This window comes from Carettochelys insculpta, chromosome 6, assembly GCF_033958435.1.
Source record: "Carettochelys insculpta isolate YL-2023 chromosome 6, ASM3395843v1, whole genome shotgun sequence".
Lineage (NCBI taxonomy): Eukaryota > Metazoa > Chordata > Testudines > Carettochelyidae > Carettochelys > Carettochelys insculpta.
In genome coordinates, this window is record NC_134142.1 from 20,475,742 (window position 1) to 20,500,840 (window position 25,099).

The window sequence follows — 25,099 nt, forward strand, 5'->3', positions numbered from 1 at the left end:
CAGCAATGCCTCACTGCAATATATAAGGGCCAAACTGGACAGTTTCTACGTAAAAGAATAAAGGGACAAAAATCAGAAATCAGGAATGGTAACATACAAAAAACTGTAGGACAACACTTCAGTCTCCCTGGATACTAAGTAACAGATTTAAAACTAGCAGTCCTAGGACAAAAACAACTTCAAAAATAAACTCCAAAGAGAAATTTCAGAGCTGCAGTTCATTTGCAAATTTGACACCATCAACCAAGGATTGAACAAAGACTGGGATTGGTTGGCCCATTACAAAAGCAAGTCCTCTGCTCTTGATGGTCACACCTCCACATTAGCTACTGATAATGGGCCACTCCCTGTGTGACTGAACTGGCGTGTTTTCTCCTCTCTTGATGTGCACAACTCCACATTAACTGCTGATAATGGACCATATCCTTCATGACTGAACAGACCTTGTCAGCTCCGGCCCTCCCCTTGACTGAGACTCCTTCTTTAAACCCTCCTCTGAAACCCACCCACTTACACATCTGATGAAGCAGGTCTTTGCCCACAAAAACTTATGCTCCAAAATATCTGTCTATAAGGTGCCACAGGACTTACTGTTTTTGACATTACGGCTACGTCTACACTATCCCCAAACTTCGAAATGGCCACGCAAATGGCCATTTCGAAGTTTACTAATGAAGCACTGAAATGCATATTCAGCGCTTCATTAGCATGTGGGCAGCCGCGGCGCTTTGAAATTGACACGGCTCACCACCGCGCGGCTCGTCCCGACAGGGCTCCTTTCGAAAGGACCCCGCCTACTTCGAAGTCCCCTTATTCCCATCTGTTCATGGGAATAAGGAGACTTCAAAGTAGGCGGGGTCCTTCTGAAAAGGAGCCCTGTTGGGACGAGCCGCTTGGCAGCGAGCCGTGTCAATTTCGAAGCGCCGCGGACGCCCGCATGCTAATGAAGCGCTGAATATGCATTTCAGCGCTTCATTAGTAAACTTCGAAATGGCCATTTGCGTGGCCATTTCGAAGTTTGGGGCTAGTGTAGACACGGCCTACATTATGTCTACTCTTACAGTTAGAGAACTGGCTGGGACATTTTGTACCAAACCCAAAGTAAATGTTTCTGCTTATTCATCCTTTAACAATCGAGGCATATAGCGGACCAACAAAAATGCAGACATGAGACTAAACACAAGCTACAATATTACCGGATAACTGTCTTTGCCTCCCCGATCCACTGAAACGGACATTTGGTGGGAATTAAAAAGAAAAGTGATCCTGTTGGAATTACAGTATCAAAGGGAAAATTACCTACTGGTGATCAAAAGGCAATACTCTTTTGCCATATCCATAGTTAATTTTTCCATCATTTTAAGGCCACACTGTCACTGATCAGTATATGTAAGTCTCCACTGACACCAACAAGAAAATCCTGAAAAATAGATGACAGAACAAACTTGCTAGCAAGGCTACTAAGAAGTTCACACACCTTACATGAACTCGGTTTCTTTGACGCTCAATACCCAAAAGCTGATTCTGGTAAAATGATTCTCCAAAGTCTACAGCTTTCTGCTTATCAGGGATTTTTCCTTAGAAAGTGCCTATGAAAGCATGCTCTGTGCTCTCAGTTTCAGCAAAGAACAAGTCTTCTGCTTGCCTGTTCACTGCAGATTCTTATGTAAATACCACTGGAGACTTGTAGCTTGACCATATGTGGGGTACACTAATTCTTAATGCTCCTCCAAAGCCTTAAGACCAGACAGTACAATTGTCTATGAAATCTTTGTCAGTTCTTCCAGGGTGTTCTCCAGTTCCATAGCACAGGTTGTTGTGTGATGGGAAGCATCTAGCTGATATGGGCAGCCTGTTTTTGGTCTCTGGGTTTTCAGTAGTGCACAGTTGGGACTAGATTTTCCATCTGACAAAGTGAACCTTTGCCCACAAAAGCTTATGCTCCAAAATATCTGTCAGTCTATAAAGCTGCCACAGGACTTTATTGTTTTTGAAGATACAGACTAACTCGGCTACCCCCTGACAGATGTTTCAAGTGCTCACCATGTTGACCACACTCTGAATATCTGACAAGTTCACATGGCAATGGCAAGCACTTGAAAACCTGGTTGTGAACATCTTTGAAAATGCAGCCTGTGCTGCAAAGCTGCAGATTTTCAAAAGGCACCCTAGGCAGAGATGTTCTCCAGGCACCAAATATGGAAGCAGATATTATTCTGAGGTAGTTCTATGATCTATATAGTATAGGAGCACAGACTAGACAACCACAATGGTCCTTTCTTGCCTTGGAATCTATGCATCTTAATTATTTCTCTCTGGTCGTCTTCCCTGCTCCAAGTTAAAATAAGGAAAGGTCATCTTATTCTCAGGAGTCTGACAGCAGATAAGCTACAGATAAACAATTGAGTTTGAAGGCTCATCAGACCCCCACCCACCCCCCATCGGTGGCATGAGTTGCAACCCTAGCACCAGACTATTTCTAGCACAGAAATAAGTGGCAGCTAAGAATAAGATACATCTTGGCACTGCGCAGATCATGAGGTATCGTCTTTCCCCCAAAATCAGAATAGAGATCAATCGTACAAAATGTCATGGGCAGAAAACTGAGTAATAATTTAATTTCAGTGCAGAGATAGTCATGGGAAATGGCACTATATGCAATTACATCACAGAGCAGAATGATGTCTGCACCCAAGATTTCATGGACTGAGTTGTGTGGTCCTACCTCCTTCCCAGATGCCATCATCCTCCTTCCATCCAACAGCAAGTGTGAAATCCTGGGCCCACACTCCCTCCCACTCACTCTATGCTTGGAAACTGACCCTGGCCCTATACTGATCTTGCAAGCATTGCTTCTGATGAGCAGCTACATTTTCAGAACCTGAAATTTATTACATGGACTGGCTCACCTGGACCGGGACCTGTCCAACATCCCACATTGGATTCTGCCTGGGGACATTGTGGAAGCCACCCTGAGCCAGGTCACTAAGGGACTGTTCAGCACAAACATTTTTCTGTGCTAAAGTGGGTAACTGTTTGCAGGGGTTGAACTAATTCTCTTTTATTCACTAGAGATTAAGCTGTAAATTTTCCTTGCACCAGCAAGTTGGCAGGTGCATTCCAGCATTTGAATGCTGAAGTTGTTCAGTGCCAGTGCAAACTTTCAATACCAGCTTTGCTGATCAGGATAGAGTCATTAGTGCTGAGCAATATATTTTGACTGTCCTACCCTCTACAGCCTTACTCATGACTGTGTACTTATTGCTACTTTTGGAAAGTCTAAGTGCATGAATCATTCCAATGTAAAGTCAGACAATGGGAAAAAAGTATTTTCATACATGCTGAAGAGCTAATTTCCAACAAACGGAAACTCCAATCTCAATCAGTAAGTTACTTGAAGTTTACAAGGGAAACACCAAAAATGTTTGACTGTAGCAGTGAACAAGATCCCTACCCAGCTGGGGAAGGTACTGTATATATAAATATACTGCAATATTCCTTGCCCAGAAGAGTTTACAGTCCTAACAGGTGAAAAGCGAGTGGGAGGGGAAACAGGGTAGAGACTTCCAAACTTCCTATAGTCAGTTTGTGGTGGAACCATGAACAAAATCCAGGTATCATATCTGCCAGTCCAGTGCCCTAGATACAGGGTAGCGCTGCCTCTCAGAAACCTTTTCTTGCTGAAGTAACAGAGAGATAGCCATGCTAGTCTATCTGAAGAAGTGGGTCTGTCCCACGAAAGCTCATCACCTAATAAATTATTTTGTTAGTTTTTAAAGTGCTACTGGACTGTTTTTTTCTTGCTCTGATTCAGAAGCAATAACACCTATAATGGGAACCAAGATGGGCTATTTCACCCCCAGCACGAACACAAGGGACTATGCTGAGGGCTCTGGCAAGCTATGGGCAGGTACATCAGCCAGGAAAAGTACAAAAAAGTTTATACTACATTTTAACTGTTACCTCAAAGCCATCTTTGCGATTGCAAATTGATTCAGAGAATCACAAAGCACCTCATCTCAGCACCACAGGCCTTTCCAGCCTTCAGGAGCAGGAGAGCAGAAGATACAACCTTCCCCCATGTCGCCTTTCCTAAGTGTCTTAGGAGTCTTTCTCCCCTGTCTGCATCTTCTTGAGATTAAGCATGTGCTTTCCTTTATTTAGTCACCAATATTTTCTTCCATGACTCTTAGCTGACCTCTCTCTCACATGGTTGGATACCATGACCCCCAGCAGTCCCCAGACTTAAGGGGTTATGTACCTGCGTGAGCATACTGGCCATGCCTATGTTTATAGGCCAGCTCTTGTTACAAGATGCTGTAATTTTAACCAGGTATATATGACATTCTGTGCTACTGGCAAGTTATGGGAGGCTGGATAAAAACAAAAATGCCTTCTCCACCTTCCCCTCCTCCTATCTGCAAATTGATGTGACAACATTACAGGAGCAATGCAAGAAAGGCCTTTTGTAAAACTCATTGAGAGCCTTCTCAGCTGAGCACTACCTGAAGTAGCAGGACAGGATTCTTGTTTTACATTATGATTCATCGATGTTACTCAGGTAGCATAAATACAAATTTACCCCCATTGTCAGGCCAGAGGCATCTAGAGTGACCCTGGTGCAAACAATAACCTGGCCTGTAACATTTAGCCTGGGTTAAAACTGGGATGTAAAACGCTTACCCACACATCAGGCTTAATGCTGAACCACAGAAATCAAGCAGTGTTTCCAATGACTTCAGTGAGAGCGGGGCAAGCCCACTCAGCCAGCATCATTACCGCACAGTTTAGGACCTTTGTAGACCATTTCGTTCAAACTTGTCTTGAGCATTCTGCACTGCAAGAAGAAAAACCACTCCACTAAGTTAGTTCTCTGTACCCTATAGCTCACTGAAATTGCAGATTTGTTCTCATTGGAAATAAACTGATTAGCCGGTGGCTATTCATTTTTCCCCTCTGTAAACGCTAATGTGATACAAATGGAAATCTTATTGAAATGAATGTTCAGAGCTCCCACCAAAAAAAAAATTCCCAAATACAGAGTACATTTTTTCAAGTGAAGTGAATTCATCTTTTAAAAGGTAGTTTGTTTTGATTGTTTGATAGAGCATAACATGATTAAAATATATTGACTTGCTGGTCTAAAACATATGATTGAAAATTAACTCAGACATTAGCTTCACACACTTCATTAGGTGGGTTTTATGCACTGAATGATTATTCTTCAGGCTCCTTAAGTGCCATTTTGTTGTTGTCTCAGCTCGACATCTTTATGATCATGTCAAGCCATGTTCTGTAATGTGTTCCAAGAGGACAAACATCCAAGCAGGAAGGAACCCTCTTTCTTACTCCCAATCTTTGACCTTTAATTTTTGTTTCACAAATACACAAGATTCTGTGGAATGTTGCTTGGAATGCAAAAAGAATTATAGCACTCATTTCAAGATTCAGATGCAAAACGTGAAAGAACTTGGCAAGTGGGTTGCCTAGAACCATGGAAAGTAGTGTAACAGTGGGAAATAGAAAGCAGCAGACCTAAGTACTGTTGCTGACCTGCAGGGAGGACTCCAGGTGTGCCATTTCTAACTTGCTTCCTCTCCTACCTCCTCTCAGGCTTCTGTTTAGACTGTGAACTCTTTGATAGAGGGACAATCTCTCATGATGCATTGGTATAGGACCTAGTACAATGTGTCTGATCTTTCATGGGGCCTCTAGCCACTACTGTAATGAAAACTCAAAGCTGGCTCAACAAGATATTCTGTTATAGTTGCCCGATATCAAGACTGTCAGTATCTCCAGAAGACATCCCATTCCTCTGGAAATTTAAAATCACAACTGGGATGGCACATAGCCCAACGGGGCTGAGCAGCAGACCTTGATTCAGGATCAGTACCAAAAAGCTTTGGTACTCCATTCCAACTTCTCATTAGGCCTAGTCCATGCTCTGACCATGCTACAACTTATGCTTGAATGACCATCTCAACATTGTCAGTATTCAGATTGAAAGTCTTGCTCTCTTTAGTCCCAAGCTTAACATCAGTTACATTGTTTTGTTTCTCTAATTATTATATTAATACACCATGTTAGGTGTAGCGTGCCCAGAAAATGCACAAAGGTTAATTACTAGGACTTTAACTGGGATTCAAATAAACCTCCAGTATTTGCTGTGAGCTACAGTTCAAATGGCTCTCATCCAAAAAGCTTTACTCACTAGCTTATGTCAATAAGTTAAATCCCCACAGTACTTCAGTCTAATTTATGCGTTTTTATATATTAGCTGAAAGAGACTAACTTTTCTCTAAGAAATATAAAAACATAGGGGGAAGAAATACTGCACCAGCTTCCAGGCTTCAAATTACATTAAGGATTGAGATGTACTCCCATTATGGTCATCTTTGATGCTTTTCTGGTTACTCTTCTAACATGATGGCAGCACAGAAAGTCAACTCCACGTTCACAGCAAGACCAGGAATCAGCCACTGCACACACCCCATGCTGGCATTTGTTCATCCCCACACATGCCGCACAGGGGGCAGGTCAGGGGAGGGAAGGGATGGTCTACCATACCCCACCCAAGTCCAACCAAAAAGGAGCAGCAGAAGCCAGAAAATACTCCTACCCAGATCCAAGTACAGGAAACATACAAGAGCACTCCCAAGAGACATAGACATGCTCAGCTCAGAAACTATGTAGAAGCCCTGACCTATGTAAAAATGCCCAAGCAGTCATCTGAGAGATCAGATTTTACAACTTACAACCAGGGGCAAGTCAAAGCCCTCTCTGTAAGCAGAGGATCATTTGGATCTGTACACTGTCTTTATAGACCTGACCAAGGTGTTTGACACCATCAGCAGAGAAGCCCTGTGGATTATCCTGTCAAAATTTGGCTGCCCGAGAAGATTCGTTAACCTCATACGCTTGTTCCACGATGACATGATTGCTTTGTTCTTTCAAATGGCGAGTCCTCAGATCCATTTGAGATATCCAATGGTGTTAAGCAAGGGTGCGTGCTGGCCCCAGTGTTATTCAACCTCTTTTTCACTTGCATCTTCAGCCACACAGTTAGGACCCGGACCATGGAGTCTACATAAAATACAGACTTGAGGGGTCACTTTTCGACCTTCATCCTCTGAATGCTAAAACCAAGATGCTTGAGAGTCTCATCCTTGAAGCCCTTTTTGCTGACGACTGTGCACTTATGGCACACAAGGATCTGATCTCCAGCTCATCGTCAACAAATTTGCTGATGCCACTCACTTCTTTGGTTTGATCATCAGCCTAGGAAATACTGAGGTACTGTTTCAACCTGCCCCAGGATCTGGTGCTCTCCCCATTTCAATCTTTATTGAAGGAACAGAGTTAAAAACAGTAGAGGAGTTCAAGTGCCTTGGCAGTGTGATAGCCAATGATGGCTCCCTTGACAAAGAAATCAATGTCAGAATCTGCCAGGCCAGCCGGGCACTAGGATGTCTGAGAGCACAAGTGTTGACTCAGCACAATATCTGACAGTCCACTAAACTGAAAGTATACAAGGCTGTAGTCCTGACCAGTCTCCTGTATGGCTGTGAAACCTGGACCTTGTACAGAAAACATATAAAAATGCTGGAGCGCTTCATACATGCAGCCTGAGGTCAATACTGCACATTCAATGGCAGGACAGAGTTACGAACCTGGACGTCCAGGACAGAGCAGGAACCACAAGCATTGAAGCCACGATTCTGAAAGCCCAGCTTCGCTGGACAGGGCATGTCATACGAATGGAGGTGGCAAGAATCCCCCAGCAACTCCTCTACAGTGAACTCTCCCAGGATAAAAGGAATCAAGGTAGGCCTCGCAAGAGCTATAAAAACTGTGTGAAGGCCAACATTGCTCATGCTGGTTTAAAACCAGATCAGCCAGAGCAGCGTGCAAAAGACTGAATAGGCTGGCGTGCTCTCATACAACATGGGTATGACCACTTTGAAGAGCAGCAACGGGTACGCCTCATTGATGCTCGTGAGAGGAAGAAAGCAACAGTGGCAGCCACACCAACAGAGCCAGGACAATTCCTTTGCCCCCCCACTGTGAACACCCATGCCGTTCAAAGCTTGGACTCCTTGGACACATGCGAGTCTGCAACCGATGAGCCTGTGCAAGCTCAAGATGTCATTGTCGGACATGACGGACTACCTACTGCACCCGTGTAATGGCAGAGTCTCCAGAAGGCATATGCTGCATGATGCTGCTGCATTTTTTGCATTTCTCTCGCTACCTTGTTTTAATGTACAGGTCAAACCCCTTTCACTGCTTGCTGGCTCTCAGAAGATATTATGGGGTAAATTACAGCTAAAGAACAGCACACAACACAGAGCCAGGGCTGGCGACTGTAAACAAACTTTATGGGACCATGGGACTCTTGGCCACACCCATGATAAGCATCCAGCTAACTAAAATCATGGTGGATTACAGACGTTGTGGGACAAGTTCCAGACTTAAGAGGTGCAACTTGTGGTAACAAGATTCCTTTTTCCCATTTTCTTGATCGTAGATAACATTCTAAACATTCAAGTTTTGATGTACTAAGTCTGAATATGCTTTATGTTGTATATTCTGCCAAACCATTTTGAGCCAGAAATAAACTTAGATTCTTATGGTCATTGTATACTGAGTCCTGAAGTAGATGTTGTAACCTACTACAGGTTACACCTCTAAAAACTGATGCTCTGGTCTGGCAACATCCATGGTGTGGCAGGCGACCTCAGCAGAAACAATGGCTGGGGCTGGAGCCCTATGCAGCAGCAGTGGAAGCTGCAACCAGAGCCAGAGCCCTCAGTAGGGACCACAACTGCAGCCCTGGGTGGCAGCAGAGGTGTGGACAGGGCCAGGGCCAGAGCCAGGGGGCTGTAGCAGGCAGCATTGAGACCAGAAGTAGGGGGGCTAGCGTTAGGGCAGAGGAGCTCCCTGTCTGGCAAAGCATCTCATTTGGAGCCAGTCATGTCCTGAGGGTGCCAGACATGGGAGGTGCAACTTGTGTAGTAGAAGAACATAATGATGCTCTTTTGAAAAATCTGCTTGACCAATCTTTGTTAGGTGTGAGAATGAGTAAAGCGTGTGAGATAAGTGTGAAGGCCGTCACCAGTCCACATGCTAGAGGGATGACCCAACAGCAGAGAATGTGCCAGAGATCACTGCATATCAAGAAGGGGCAGATTGACAACCCAGAAGCATGAGGTAATAAGTCCCAAACCAGCTTCACATGGTGAAATGAAAAGGTAAGGAACAAGAAAGCCATTATAAAAGGAAGACTGCTTTCCCATAACTCTGGAGCCTCGACCAGGCCGAGAGAACCCCACTCCTTCCCTTGTCCTAAGCCGGATTGGCCGCCAGTCTAATATGACCAACAGACTGGTAACTATAAATGTCAACTGACATGACGTGTGTGTATATTTGTCTGTCTACGTAAGCGTATGCTAGCTGCTTTTCTGTTATATTCTTAATGTGCCATATTGCCTTTTCCCTGTTAAGATCCTCTGCGCTTCTTATAAACATGAATAATTTATGTCTGCTTCCAGCCCCAATGGTTAGCTCCCTGGCCCTCACATGCCAAAGAATTTGCCATTCCCATCAGTAAATACACAGAACTGTAGCCTTTTCCATAGCCGTGAACACAACTGCCGTCCAGCTCTCCTCTATGTTGTAGAATCACAGAAGGCTGGTTTTCGACTTCTCCATACCTAACAGTCTCCGTGACTGCAAGTTTAGCTTGCTTAACTTCTGATAAACTGGGTCTAGCTGTTCAGAACTTGCTCTGAAACCAGTGAAAAATGAAATAAAGGATTTGTCAGATTAGCTTAACATGGTCTTTACAGAGTGAACGTTTACAAAGGGATCCATTTTGTCTCAGATAGTGATAAATTGCATCCTCAAACTTTACATGTTTTGATAACTATCTAACTGTATGATGCCACTGGATCCCTGTCCTGAGCCTAGAAGTTTATGGAACGTGGGATCCCAAGGGGCACTGCAGCAGAGGGAAATGGATGGTGTTTCCTGCAAGCTGATCACTTGGGTAGCCGCTCAGTCACCCACAGCCAATGACCAGCAGCAACATGTGTTTCTGTTCGTGATGTACATCTGCACATGCCAGAGGGCTGGAGCACATGCCCTATGAGGAGAGACTGAGGGATTTGGGCTATTTAGTTTGCAGAAGAGAAGAGTGCAGGGTGATTTGGCAGCAACCTTCCACAACCTGAAGCTGGGTTCAAAAGAGGATGAAGAGAGGCTGTTCTCAGTAGCGAGGGATGGCAGAAAAAGGAGCAACGGTCTAGGTTGGATATTAGGAGAAAGTACTTCACTAGGAGGGTAGTGACACACTGGAGTGAGTTACCTAGAGCGGTGATGGAATGTCCATCCCTAGAGGTTTTTATGTCCCGGTTAGACAAAGTCCTGACCAAGTTGATTTTGTTAGGATTGGTCCTGCTTTGGGCAGGGGGCTGGACTCGATGACCACCTGAGGTCTCTTCCTGGCCTAGGAGTCTATGATTCTATGCCTTGGTGCACATAACAAAATTAATTCCACCCACAGACAGAAAAAATTAGAGGGAACTTGGGAAGTAGATTGGGATTTATCTTGTCTTCCTCTATCAACCTCCCCCAGCGCTTATTCACAAAGGAACATTGCAATGTTCAGACTCCTTTTTGAGCTCTTTTACTGCTCCACCCTGCCTGCCTGAGTACACAAGGTTACTTTTAACACCAGGGATATTCATGCCCAAAAGCTACATAACTCCTCCTTGGAATGTGCTCAAGACTAAAACAAGTTACATGTTTTAAAACTCTATACATTGAATATGAAATGACTGGAAAGGATTCAGCACAGCACACAGTAATTCAGAAAAATGCCTGCAACACTTCAGGCAAATTCCTATTGCCAATAATTAGCGCCATGCTCTGATATATCATCACCTCCTGTTTCCTAACAATGGAAGTCAACAGTTACAAGTAAACGTTTGAAGTTGAATAGTTGCTGATCGTCTGAATTTATGGATTTGTGTCCGCTACAGCTGCATCAATGCTGCAACAATCAAACCAGCCAAATACCTCCAATCACTCAGACATCAGCTCTGCTGCTCCACCAGAATCAGATGAATAACAGACATCCATGGGAGCGTTTCTCCCATTGACCCAGTGTCATGTGAACCCCACTATAAGCAGATCTAAGCTACATCAGTTTGAGTTATACGACTGATTTTGCCCTGTAGTCAATTGCCAGTGAATTATCTAGGTAATTCACTTATATGTATAATGCCATATTCTCTCCAGAGAGTATATTTGGGGATTTTTTCACATCAACCCATATTCATATTATTCCACCCGCATACATACAACATTTGCCAGAGCATATGAAATCGACAGCAACTTGTTGGGCTGAGTAATAATAATAATAGTAATAAAAATAATAATAATAATCCAGCAGTCCATTCAGCAATGGGTTGGTCATAGGCATCTCTTACTCGTTATTTGAAGACTAAATAGGCAAGATCAGAGCAGTCATTTAATAAAAATACACTCATAAAACTACCCTCATCTCTAGGCCCGCACAGTTTTGTTCCCTTAGTGCACCAGGAGAGTTAAATGGGCTCTTTCGTTTACATAGCTGTGGGAACCAATGTGGGAGAATTCCAAGGACTGAAAAAAAAAAAATCAGATTGAAAGAAGCAGTTCCATTGCTAGATATGGGAATTTACACCAGAAATTAATTTTATCCAATACACAGACACTTTTAATGGTGGTGGTGACGACAGACATTGTCACTCTCTAATGGGCTGCCTTACTAATATGATTAGAAAATGGGAGCGGTCATCATTTAAGCTACAGGTTCTCCACATGGAGATTGCAGTCAGGTGTCAGAAGGCTGAGGTAAGTATATTGCTAATCTGGACAGGCGTTCTTGGCTAAATAGTGTGTTGGGGCAGGAGAAGGTGAGGAACCATTGGCTGAAGCCATTCTGGCATTCCAGAAAGCAGAACAATAAACCCTGGAAAGTTTTCCCATAGTTTTAAAGACTGGAAAACACAGAAAAGAATTCAAATAATGAAAAGCTGGATAAATTACAATGGTGGGATTGTTAGAAACAATGGCTGTAGGTTGATAGTATCTTTGAACCTGAGTGCCTAATCAATGTAAATAACTGTTACAGTATGCTCTGTATTGATGGGTCATCTATCAAAGTGGACTGTTCCTAATGTCCCTCAAAAGCTGGCCAAAGAATCAAGCACTTTGCTGTCTCCAGTACAAATCTGCTCCTAAGGAAGGCACAGGGTCCATCACAGATACCATAGCCGAATGATCAAGAACTGCAACAGCTAATGGAAGATATGCTGATTGAGGAATGAGAATTGGGAACAGATCCTTAATATTTGATTCAAAAGGTACAATGTTACATGAAGGAGAATTCTGCAATGAGTGATTATAGAATCATGCACTTGTCTACTTCAGAATCCAAACTTCTGGGGGAAATTCTAATTTTACACATGAGCTTTGTTGTTGTTCCTGCCACTGCTCAGTTCCTGCACAAGCCAAGGGGAAGATGCTCAACAATAAGTGGTCATATTCACAAAAGCTTAAAGTTCTTTTGCATGAAATCAGTTCACATGATTTAGGTGCTAAACCTGGATTTAGGTCAGACTTTAAATATGCTTTTCTGTTTTTAGAACACCAGCTTGTCCTCTATATTTGTCAATGTGACATGATAAATATGGAATTATGCAGCAAGCTGTCTATTCAAGCACTGGATAGAAAATTCCTAAAATACAATACCATGATTTCAGAAATCTAACTGAAAACCTTGTAAGGCCCATAATCAACCAGCTGTTGACTTGGCTATGATTGGTGGGCTGTTACTGTTACTCAGCCTTAAGGCGAGGGGGAGAAGTTACAGCATCTCAATGATCATTTTTGATCAATAGGAATGTTACTATTAACCTCTGTCCTTTAATGTTGACCTCTGGTTTTGATATTGCTACATTTTATATACCACCCTTCACTCAGTGATGGCAACATTCAGAAATTTTAACAAAACCTCAGGACATCCCTGCACAGTTAGGTATTATTACACTCTCTCAGATGGGCAGATGGAGGACCTTAACTTCTCAGCCATAAAGGTCCCGTACAAAAACAGTAGAAGATTTAGTAATTTATAATGAAGGAGGAATATTTTGCAATTAAAGCATCAGACTGATTATGCGGGGACCTTAATTCATTTCCTAGCTCAGCCACGGAGTCCTTTGGGACCATGGGTAAGTCACTGACTCTCCTTAGCCACGTCTACACTAGTCAGCTATTTCGAAGTAGCCGTGCCAACTTCGAAATAGTGCCTGCCACGTCTACACGTGCTGAGAGCTATTTCGAAGTTGAAATCGATGTAAGGCGGCAAGACGTCGAAGTCGCTATCCTCATGAGGAGATGGGAATAGCGCCCTACTTCGACGTTGAATGTCGAAGTAGGGCACGTGTAGATGATCTGCGTCCTGCAGCATCGAAATAGCGGGGTCCTCCATGGCGGCCATCAGCTGAGGGGTTGAGAGACGCTCTCTCCAGCCCCTGAGCTCTATGGTCGCCATGTGCAGCAGCCCCTTAAAGCTCCCCGCCCCCTTATTTCCTGTGCACGAAGCTGAGAGCTCATGCAGGCAGCAGCACTACCACGTGCCCAGCCTGCACGTCCCTCGGCAGCCCCAAGCCACCACCCTGCACCCCATGGCATCCAGCCAGCCCCCCCAAGCGTCCACAGGGCACCCCCCCAGGGGGACCCAGGGCTCCCAGCCTGCCAGCCAACGGGGGAAGAGGCAGCGGGGCCTCTCCTGGACGGAGACTGAGATCCGGGACCTGCTGGGGCTCTGGGGTGAGGAGGAGATGCTCCAGGTAATGGGGAGAAAGAGGCGGAACGTGGATGCGTTCGCTCAGCTGGCCGAGAGCCTGGCTGCCCGGGGTTGGCCTGGCTGCCTGGGGTCACCCTGCCCGCACTCCTGACCACGTCAAGAGTAAGGTAAAGGAGCTGCAGCAGGGTTACGCCCGGGCCCGGGACACGGCCAGCCGATCTGGGGCCGCCCCCGCTGCTTGCCCCTTTTACAGGGAGCTCAGGGCCATCCTGGGCCCCTGGTACACCTCCTCCCCCCGCCCCGGCCACCCTTGACACATCGGCCAACGAGCCCCAGCAGGCCCCAGAGACGAAGTCCGCCCCGGAGGCCAGCCCTGCACCCCAGGGGCCCCCCAGGAGCCCACCCCTGGGACACCGGAGGAGGAGAAGGGGGCCTCCAGTGATGGGGGGCTCCAGATCGCCCTCCCCTCCCACAGCTCCAGCAGGGCATCTGCCCGATGGGTGTCCCCCCACCGTGGGAGCAGAGCATCAGGTATGTACCCCCCCCCAGTGCACACCCCCCAGGGTTAAGGGGCGGGGACAACAGACACGACCAGGGCCCTCCATGCACCCAGATGACCATGGCCCCGAGGACAGCAGTGGCATGTCCCTCAGAAGAGTCCATCAGCCCCTGCCCCCCAGCAGGACAGTGCCATGCCCCATCCCTGGGGATGGGGGGAGCAGAACCTAGGGTCGCCGGGGCGGGGGCATGGGTTGGACACCCATCATCAGCAGCAGCAGCAGCAGCATCTCCGGGGGATGGGGAACCAGCAGCATCTCCGGGGGATGGGGATGGGGAACCAGCAGCAGAGGGGTGGGGGGACAAGGGCCACGGGTCAGGGCCCAGATTAACGGCTGTCTCCACTCTTCTTGCCCCCTCTGTTCTGCAGCTGCACCATCGGAGGGCCCAGAGAGCACCGGCGTGCCATCTGTGGTCCCGGAAAGCCCACTGGGACCATCCCACCAGTCCAGCCCCTTGGCGGAGCACGGACCAGCCCCAGGATGAGCCCGACAATGGCGGAGCCATCTGCAGGCATCCACGGACCCCCAGCTGCTTGCCACCCTCCGGCGTCAGCTGGAGGTGGCCAAGCGGCGCCTGCAGGTGGAGGAGCGGTGGCTCCATCTCCAGGAGTGAGCGCTGGCCTGGTGCCAGGAGGCTTGGGGGGCCTTCATGCGCACGTTCAATGCCATCGCGTGGCGTGTGGCACTTGGCCCCCCCCACCCCCCCCCCGCCCGCCACTCCGCCTGCCATCCCTCCACCATCGGCCATCCTGGGGCCTGCCACTGAGTGGGACCATGGGCCTCCGGACTCCGCCCAGCCCTATCTGCCAGTTCTCCTGGCCCCCACGCAGCCTCGACCGGGCCTCTGGCCGAGACATGGGTCATGCCCCCCAACACTAGGCGCAGGACAATAGGGGTGAGTGGCCGAGGACATTGCCCCCCCACGGCTCACTCCTTTGGACTTATTCCCCCCATCTTCGTAAATAGTTTTTGTTCTACCCATTTTGTACCTGCCCCCCCATGTACATAGTTCCCCCCTTCTTCTTCTGTTTTAATAATTAATAATACAAGGTTGCAGGGTTTTGTTTTAAAAAAATTCCATTTTATTGCACAGAAGTGTGTGGGGGGGTGCTCTCGGATTCTCTGTGGTGTGGGCATGGGGGCAGGGAGTGTTGTAGAGGATGGGGGGCAGTGGGTGGCTCACCCGCAGCTGGCCCTGCCAGCGTTCACCCTGCAGCCTGGTCAAAATGGGCCCGCAGGGCCTCCCGGCCCCGGATTCCCTCAGGGTCGACCTGGCGACTGGGGGCAGCGGGTGGCTGGATGTCGGCCCTGCCAGCCTCCACAGCCCAGCCCTGGAAGAAGGCCTCTCCCTTGCTCTCCGCCAGGTTGTGGAGTGCGCTGCATGCGCCCACAACCTGGGGGACGTTGGTGAGGCCTGCATCCAGGTGGGTGAGGAGACACCTCCAGCGCACTTTGAGGTGGCCAAAAGTGCGCTCCACCACCTGGCGTGCATGGTTCAAGCTCATGTAGAACCGCTCCTGGCTGGCTGTGACATGGCCTGTGTAAGGGTGCATAAGCCAGGGCCGGAGGGGGTACACAGTGTCTGCGATGACGCAGAGGGGCATGGTGGTGTCCCCCACAGGGATCTCCCACTGGGGGATGTAGGTCCCCGCCTCCAGCCGGCGGCACAGGCCCGAATTTCTGAACACCCGGGAGTCGTGGGTGCTGCCAGGCCAGCCAACATAAATGTCCAAGAGGTGGCCCCGGCTGTCCACCAAGGCCTGGAGGACCACGGAATGGTATCCCTTCCTATTAAGGAAGTGTCCTCCGCTGTGCTCCGGGGCACAGATGGGGATATGGGTCCCATCCAGAGCCCCAGAGCAATTTGGGAAGCCCAGGCTGGCAAACCCCACAATGGCAGCATCCAGGTCCCCAAGCCGCACGAGCCTGTGGAGGAGCAGGGCATTGATTGCGCAGATGACCTGCAGGGGAAGATCATGAGAGAGCACCGGTGAGGGGTGTGCAGGGTGTGTCTGGCCGTCCCCCCCGGGCTCCCCCCGCCCCAGGCTCCCCCGCATCCCCCTGGGTCCTCTTACCTCCATGAGGACAGCCCCAACGGTGTCCTTGCCCACGCCGAACTGCTGCCCTACGGATCGGTAGCTGTCTGGAGTGGCCAGCTTCCAGACAGCGATACCGACCCATTTCTCTACGGTGAGGGCACGTCGCATGGGGGTGTCCTGGTGCCGTAAGGCAGGGGTGAGCCACTGGCAGAGCTCCAGGAATGTCTGCCGGCTCATTCAGAAGTTCCGGAGCTAGCGGTCATTGTCCCACTCACTGAGCACCAGCCGCTCCCACCAGTCCATGCTCGTGGGGTATCTCCGCAGCTGGCGGCGTGTGCAGCGGAGGGTGGGGGGCTGGGAGGGCAGCAAGGTCTGGGGCTGCTTCCTCATCCCCCGAGGACAGCTCATCTTCCTCAAATAAAAGATGGTCAGCTGCCTCCTGCATGGCACTGAGCAGGGCAACCACTGCTCCTCCAGGGGCGGGTGTGTGGGCCTCTGGCGGCTGCTGCTGCTGCTGCTGGGGGTCCATGCTGCTTACACGGGGTGTGCGTGCTTGTGGCTCTGCAGACTGCGTGCTGTGCAGCTGAGTGTTTCTGGGAGGGGCCCCTTAAGGGAGCAGCTTGCTGTTGCCCCAGAAGTCCTAGTCCACCCTGTGACCCTGTCTGCAGCTGTTCCTGGCACCCTTATTTCGATTTGGGCCGCTTTGGTGTGTAGACACTCCCCTGCAGCGCCTACTTCGATGTACTGCTGCCCAGCGTCGACATTGAATGTCGACGGCACCAGCCCTGGAGGATGTGTAGACGCTATTCATCGAAATAGCTTGTTTCGATTTCACTACATCAAAATAAGCTATTTCAATGTAGCATCCCAGTGTAGACGTGGCTCCTCTGTGTCAGTTTCCAATATGACCAGAGTAAGTAAATAAGACCTTCTTCTGCATCTTCATCTGTCTTGTCTATTTAAGACCAAGATCTTCAAGACAGGGACTGTTTACCATGTGTATGTACAGAATCTAACACAAGATGTACCTTGTTATGGCTTGGAATTCTAAGCACTGATAGAATAAGATATTAACAGCAAATATTCTCTGCGCTAGTGGGAACATCTCCGTTGGAAGTGAACAGATAATCCTGTGTACACCCTCCTTTCTCCCTCTGAGCGTATCATAACACTCCTTTCCACAATAATCTCCTTTACTAAGGGGGAGTGAAAAATGCTGGCCCCACTGCTGAAAATTGTGTGTAGTGAGGAAAGTTAATGCTTTGAGATTTAAACCAGCTGAAACCCTTCAATGGATTTTTGGACAATGATGAAAAAAATGGGCCAAGTGTCCAGGATGACCTCCTGGGACAGAAAAGTTCTGTTGCATTTACAGTCTGGAATTTCTGCTGCTCTACCACAAGTTAGTCAATACTGGGGAATTTCTAGAGCCTGAGGGAAAAATCTAAAATGATTTCTTGTTCTCTTTGTGGCCTGCAGGAGCAAGATGTTAACCTCCCAGAGTCTAGGAGATGAGTTTTACTTCAGTAAGGGCTTGTCTGTACTAGCTCCCTACTTGAAGGTAGGATGGGAAGTAGGGTGTTGGGAGTTCATTAATGAAGTGCTGTGCTGCATATGCAGCACCTAATTAAGCAAATTTCCCCCCCACGAAGTGTTAAACTTCAAAGTGCTGGCTCACATCTAGCTGCCACACAACCGCCAGTACTTTGAAGTCCGTTTACTCCTCAAAATTTTGAGGAGTAAAGGGACTTCGAAGTACCCTGGGCACTTCAAAGTACTGAGAGGTGAGCTGTGGCTATACATGAGCCAGCATGTCGAAGTTTAACACTTTCAAGTTGCCGCAGGGGGGCAACTTATTTTTAACCCTATTATTTCTTTGCTTAATAAAGTGCTGCATATGCACCACAGAACTTCATTAATGATCTCCTGACACCCTACTTACCATCCTCCCTTCAAAGTAGGGAGGTAGTGTAGACGTAGCCTAAGTACAGTAAGTTCTACTTAGGACCAGAGATTCTGATCCCCTTACTCTCCTTGAATAACTCTGCCTTTGACTTGCTGAAAGTTCATCAAACCCAAGATCCTTCTACAAAACTTTATGTTGTACGAATCAGCCCCTTCCAACGAAGTCCTGCTTTGTCAGAAAATTTCTGACCAGGTTTACACACAAGTATTGCCCGTACTAATGCACTTATGCTTGCTCTCAGCAAGGATCCCTGCTGCTGCATTCTGGATCAGATAACTCAATGAGAAGTTTTTGGGACTAGGATTTTAGATAATTTGACACTGAAAGGATGGCCTGGAACAGACTGACATTGCTTTTGGTCTCATATGCCCTATAGCTCCATGATGTAATGCTCCATTATCTTACATAGCCTGATCAGGTGATTGTTGTTGCCCTTCCTAGATGGATGGAACACACTGATGTTTCACTGGCATTGCTAACTGGGACAATCAGAAAGTCTGAGTGTTTGTGTCCCATAACATAATCAATTTGCTTAAAAGGTTGTTACACAACCTCAGCTTAGCAACAGTTTTCCTCAGGTGGTTAAAATGTGAGAGCTCTCTGGATAGTTACTGAGGTAAACTGGATGGGATTCACATTTCAAGCAATGTCCTTTGAGGGAGATACTCAGTTCAGCCAAACGTAGCATTATCAGCAAATGAATGTGGCATGTGAACATATTGCATTGAGTACCACAAGAACACAATAGGGAGTACAGACACCCCACACCATCAGAAGCTATACCACAGCAACTGCACCATCACACGTGCCCATTGTGCGTTCTGTAGGGTAGAGCTCACACTAAGACGTGATGCACACAAAGGCAGAATAAGTGGTGGGTTGCAGGGGGAGAAAGGAACAAAGTATGACATTTTCACAGTTCTTTATACTGAGAATAAATCCCTCCATGATACAATAAGCAGCTTTTTGGACTTGGGTTTTAGATAATTTGACACCAAAAGGATGGCCTGAAATTGGTTTTGATCTCATAATTCCTATAGCTCCATTCTGTAATACTCCATTAGAATTATACTCCCATTATTTTATTCAGCCTGACTTGCTTCTCCGTATCTCACCTCATAGTACGTCTTGTTGATCCCAGTTCTGAAATGTTCTCAGGACTGTCAAAGCACAAATTTTAGACAGGGTTACAATAAACGTTTACATAGTCTTATCTTAGGCTCTCCATGTGCATTGGAAGCTTCCTTTTCCTCCCCATTTTGAGAGCAAAGTCTTGGAACTAATAAGGAAGGCCTTTGGGTCAAGCCACAGAGGAAGAAAACAGGGAATGTTTGGCTTTTCAAATCTAGATGTTCCATTACAGTTCTCCAAGCAAGTAAGTATTAGGCATCAGCTCATCAAAAGAGAATTACATTTATTAACATATTTAGTCCAGAGTATTCCAAAGTTGCACTAACAGAGGCTGCTAATAGAATATTATGTCTGTCTCACTGAGCACTCTATTTCCCATCATGTAAAAAGGCAGACCCCCTGTTGAGAAGTCATTCAGGAGGAAAAGAGTAGCCCTGGTTCTCAATTTCCATAACTCTAGGGAGTGAAAATTGAAGACTACATGACATCTACATCAAGTGATTTTATTTTAACCAAAAAAAAAGCTGGAACTCAGCAAGCTCCCAGCTCCCCCTCCATAGCCAATCCCACAGCTAGGGCTGCTAAAGTGCCAGTACTAAATACTGGCACACAAAAAGCACTGTCTACATCCATCTACTACACTATGTGGAAAAGGTGACCTGGTTCTCCTGAGCAATGTTTCCCGTAATTGAAACATTCACATGCACCTTTCCAGACTTCAGCCTTATTGATGTACTCCCTCTCCCAGTGCTGGCCTAGTGCTTGTCTCCTGATTTTTAGTGATTTTCTTCCATCTACCCCTTGAAATCATTTTGCATGCCATGGTTTGGGAAACAAACACTGCTCTTAAGGAGGTATTAAGATCTTTGCAAGAATTGGAAGTGTTTGTGGAAGCTAAAATATTGGCATCCTCCATTGCAATCATATTTACTTAAGCTGGTGATGTGAGGGATGAGCATACAAAAATCCATCCATCTCCTTGGAAATTAATTCTGTTAAAGGGACACTGCACCTATTTTGTTCACCCATATGATCAGATCACTGCTAAAGAAAGAATAAATTATATATGCCAGTGCTGACCCTGATGCATGGCTGTTGAGGCTGCTTTGGGCTTTCCTGCTGGCAAAGAATCAGGCTTAAAATTGGAAGGGCAGCTTCTCAGCTGGGGTAACTGAGTGTGAGTCCACTGACTTCAGCAGAAGTTTACACCAGCAGAGATGGCCCAGAGTATTCCAACCAGGGGGAGGGGGGCAACAGAATTGCCAGCCCATGGCAAAGAGGGCAAGTGGCCTGTTCTGTGCCCCCAGAAGGTGCAGAGGCTGGACTCCCCCTGCCTGGAACAATCCTGGAGGGGCTCTATTGGTGATTTCAAGATCCCAGGATTCCAGCTACTACCACGGTAGCCGTGGCTAGAAGTTCTGGGCCCTTTTGAATTGCCAGACCCCAGGGCAGTTACCTCCTTTGCCCCCCAGCCCACCCTCCATCGGTGGGCCTGAATCCAACCACTGGGCGACCTGCTGGTGTAGAGCCAGCGTCCCAGAGAAAGGGAGAGGTTTGGGGTGCCCCAGTGCCTCAACAATGCCTGACTGCTGTGACTTTCCATGGAGCTGCTCCCAGCTGGTGCAAGTCACAGCAGCACACAGACTGCTCCGATTGATGCCAGGGAACTAGTACATTGACCCAATGCCACCTTTGCATCCCCTCCACCTGTCAGGTATTCAAGCATTTTAAGTTTATTTCACTAGTAGAACTCAACTGCTCTGATATGTGCACGTGCAAGTGACCACAAGTACAGCTTATTCTCAGCTCTAATTCAAAGGGACAGTTTAAATCTAGGAATTCACTTGAGGTTTGGGTACATAGTTGCTTTTAATTAACTGAGTAACAACTGATACTAAATTGGTATTTACTGTGATTAGTATTTAAACATTTTAATTATTTTAGTCTTATTTTAGCAGCAGCTTAGGTAGGCAGAGGCAGTATGGTCTAGTACACTGGGCACTCAGCTGGGAGCCAGATCTGGTTTGTATTCCAGCACTGCACTGGATCTCAGGCAAAACAGTTCACCTCTATTTCCCCATCAACACCGCTGCCCTTTGCCTGTTTAGCCTGTTGATGTTACCTGTCTCTTGCTGCATGTTTGCAAGGACGTCGCAGAATGGGATCCTCCTCTCAGGTGGAGCTCTGGCTCTCTACTCTAGTCGAAGTAACGACAATATTCACTTGCTCTTCAATTCAAGTGGTTGACATGCCTACAGTCTCCACACAGGCTCACTCTATGAACTGATGAATGTGCTGTTTTTGGCACATGCAGATGAATCAGGCTAAAAGAGGAAGGCTGCCACTTTCCCTGTCTGCTCACACCACGCCTCGTTTTCATTGCCTTTGAGCACAGGTGTTAGAAACACATCTCAGACTGAACTTGCAGTTGCAAAAGGTGGCCGAATCTGGGTGCAAAAAAAGCAACAATTTTAAGTAAAAAGCTGCTTCTTGTCTCTCACAGCCAACTTGACTATTTCAATCTTTGGAGCTGTTTTTCCAAGTCAGAGAAAAGAACTGTGCCTTGAAAGATTATGACACCAGTAGTAAAATATTATGTGACTTTATTCTGGGAGTTATTGTGCTAAGAGACCATATTTCCAATGTCACACATGCGGTTTCTTTTCAGCAAATGGCTGCTTACCAGCAGAAAAGTCAGAGATGCCCATTTGGTTAGGTTTGGAAATCAAGCCCCTGTTCTTGCAGATTGCTGAGCTGAGGAGACTGAAGAATCGGTTCTCAGGAGTTGTGGAAGTATTAGGTGTGTGCTGATTCAGGAAGCAGTGGTGTTGTTCCCTTGAATTTGAATGCGAAAGTAATCAAATTTTGCAGGCTGAAAACTGAAATCAGATTTTGCTGCAAAAGTGGCACCTTTCAACTGATGGATTCGGTGGACTTCCCCAGTTTAATTATGAAAGGTTTGCCTTGCTAATTACAGAAATATTAACATTTGCCTTGTGCCAAATGCAAGACCTGCATTTATGATAGCTTTACAGTTTTTTTTTTTGTTTTGTTTTTTGGCAACTCCAATGCCAAATCAACTGTTGGGCTTTAGACTGTGGGATGTTTTTCTAGTAGTTAGAGCAGGGGTGAGCAACCTGTACTACTAGTGGGCTGTTCTAGCTCTGGGAGGGAAAGAGCATGAATCGGGCAATTCGTGGCACTCAGAAAGTGCTGGGAGCGAGGGGGGAAAAAGGTTAGTGAAAGGGCTTCAGTGCGCAAGAGGGGCACGGGGGAGGGGGAAGACTGGGGTTCCACCTGTGGTCCAGCAGACTGCTGCAGCCTACTGGGATGGTGAGCCACTCATGTGGCCCACTCACACATTGTGGTTGGGCATCACTGAGTTAGTGCAATGGGGAGCCAGGACTTCTGACTTCTATTCTCATCATAGATGTTCGTGTAAGGTGCCATGGGACTTCTTGTTATTCCCATCATGCCACTGACACCTGGCAAACAATTTGCTTCTGATTTAGTAGCTCTTTCGTAGCACGCAGGGTTTTGAGAGACTTAGTGAATATGAAGTATCAGGGGGTAGCCGTGTTAGTCTGGATCTGTAACAGCAGCGAAGGGTCCTGTGGCACCTTATAGACTCACAGAAAAGTTTTGAGCATGAGCTTTCATGAGCACAGACTCACTTATGCATCTGATGAAGTGAGTCTGTGCTCACGAAAGCTCATGCTCAAAACTTTTCTGTGAGTCTATAAGGTGCCACAGGACCCTTCGTTGCGGTTAATGAATATTAGGTTGTAGAATAATCTGTGGCTACGTCTACAGTACCAAATATAAAATGAAATTTAAGAAAACTGAGTTTAATTTTGGGTTTTATAAATTCAGTTTTGAGTATCCTCACTTCCCACAAAGCCCACAGAAAGTCAAGTTAGTGCTGCCACACTAGAATGGCCAAAAATTGACTGTTGCAGCAGTGCATTGTGGGAACCTAGCCCACAGTTCCCTCAGCCCTGTATTCTGCACCCTCGCCCCAGGCTCTGCTGCACCCCCCACCGCTGGCAGCCCTAACCCTGCTGCCTGGTTCCCAGGTCCCTGCAGCTTGGGGGAGTGAGGAGACTTACTAGCACTGCTGCACCTGGCTTGTGGGAGCCAGGAGCCAGGTGCAGTGCTGGTCAGTTTCCCAGATCCTGTGAAGCCAGATACAGCTGGTTTCCCAGTTCCTCATCACTTCCAGGACCAAGGAAACTGACCAGGGCTGCTGCATCAGTCATTTTCCCGGCTCCCACAAGTGGCAGAGAGCCAGGAGCTAGGTGCAACAGTGCCAGTCAGCCTCTGGAGACTAATGAATTTGATTCAAATACATGCCACTTCCACACTACCCTTCATTCGAACTGTTAAAAGTCGAACTTGACGCTACACCCACCTGTTTCTGATGCTACTATGCTATCGATATTCATCTCATCTCTATCCTATAACCACTTTTGAGGGTAATTGGGACACCGCAGATGACTTCCTGATCAACTCACTCCACCTCATCCTGTCCTGTGCAGCTCTCTGTGACTCGCTCACATTCAGGTTTGTCCACTCTTTGATGTTATCCTCCCATCTCTTCTTTTGCCTGCCTGTCCTTCTACCACCAGGTACTGTGCCTTGCAAGATGGTCTTTGAAAGTCCTGATGATCTGGTGACGTGGCCGTACCATCTGAGCTTGCGCTTCTGCTCCACAGTGAGCAGGTCGTCATGTGGGCCTATGACATGCCTGATCCTATGTCGTACTTCTTCGTTCATGACATGCTCAATATAAGAGATGCCCAAAAGCCTCCTATAGCATCTCATCTCCATGCTTTGGATCTTTTTCTGCAGTTCTGCTGTAAGGGTCCACGTTTCGCAAGCGCATCAATCTTACTTTCAATCTCAGACTGATGTTCTTGTCCCTCCAGATGGGTCTAAGTTTTGTAAGCAATGCTGTTGTTTGCGTTATTCTGGAGAGGACTTCTGGTCTGGACCCCTCATCTGACACAATTGCACCTAAGTACTTGAAGCTGGACACACATTGAAGCTCTTGTCCATTCACCATTATATCCCTGCTGATGCCATTGGTGTTATTGGTCATCAGTTTTGTCTTTTCTGCATTTATCTCCATTCCCTCGGCTTTCAGGGTGGTATCCAGCTGTTCTACCAAGCTGGCAAGTTCCTCTTCTCCTCCAGCTAATCCGTCTATATCTTCAGCGAAGCGAAGGTTGGTGATTATTCTGCCCCCTATGCTGACAGTTCCTTCATGGTCTTCCAAGGCATCAATCATGATGCGCTCCAGAAAGATGTTGGAAAGTGTGGGGGAGAGCAGACAACCCTGACGGACGCCCACTGTCATTCTGAACCAGCTTCCAATGGTACCGTTCTGGAAAACTGCACTGGTGGCATTGTCATACAGGTGTTCAACAACTCGGACAAGGTTGGGGCTGATGATGTACTTTCTCATGATGGCCTATAATGCTGCCTGCCAAATGCTGTCAAAGGCCTTTCTGAAGTCCACAAAAACATGGTACAGGTGCTGTTGGTG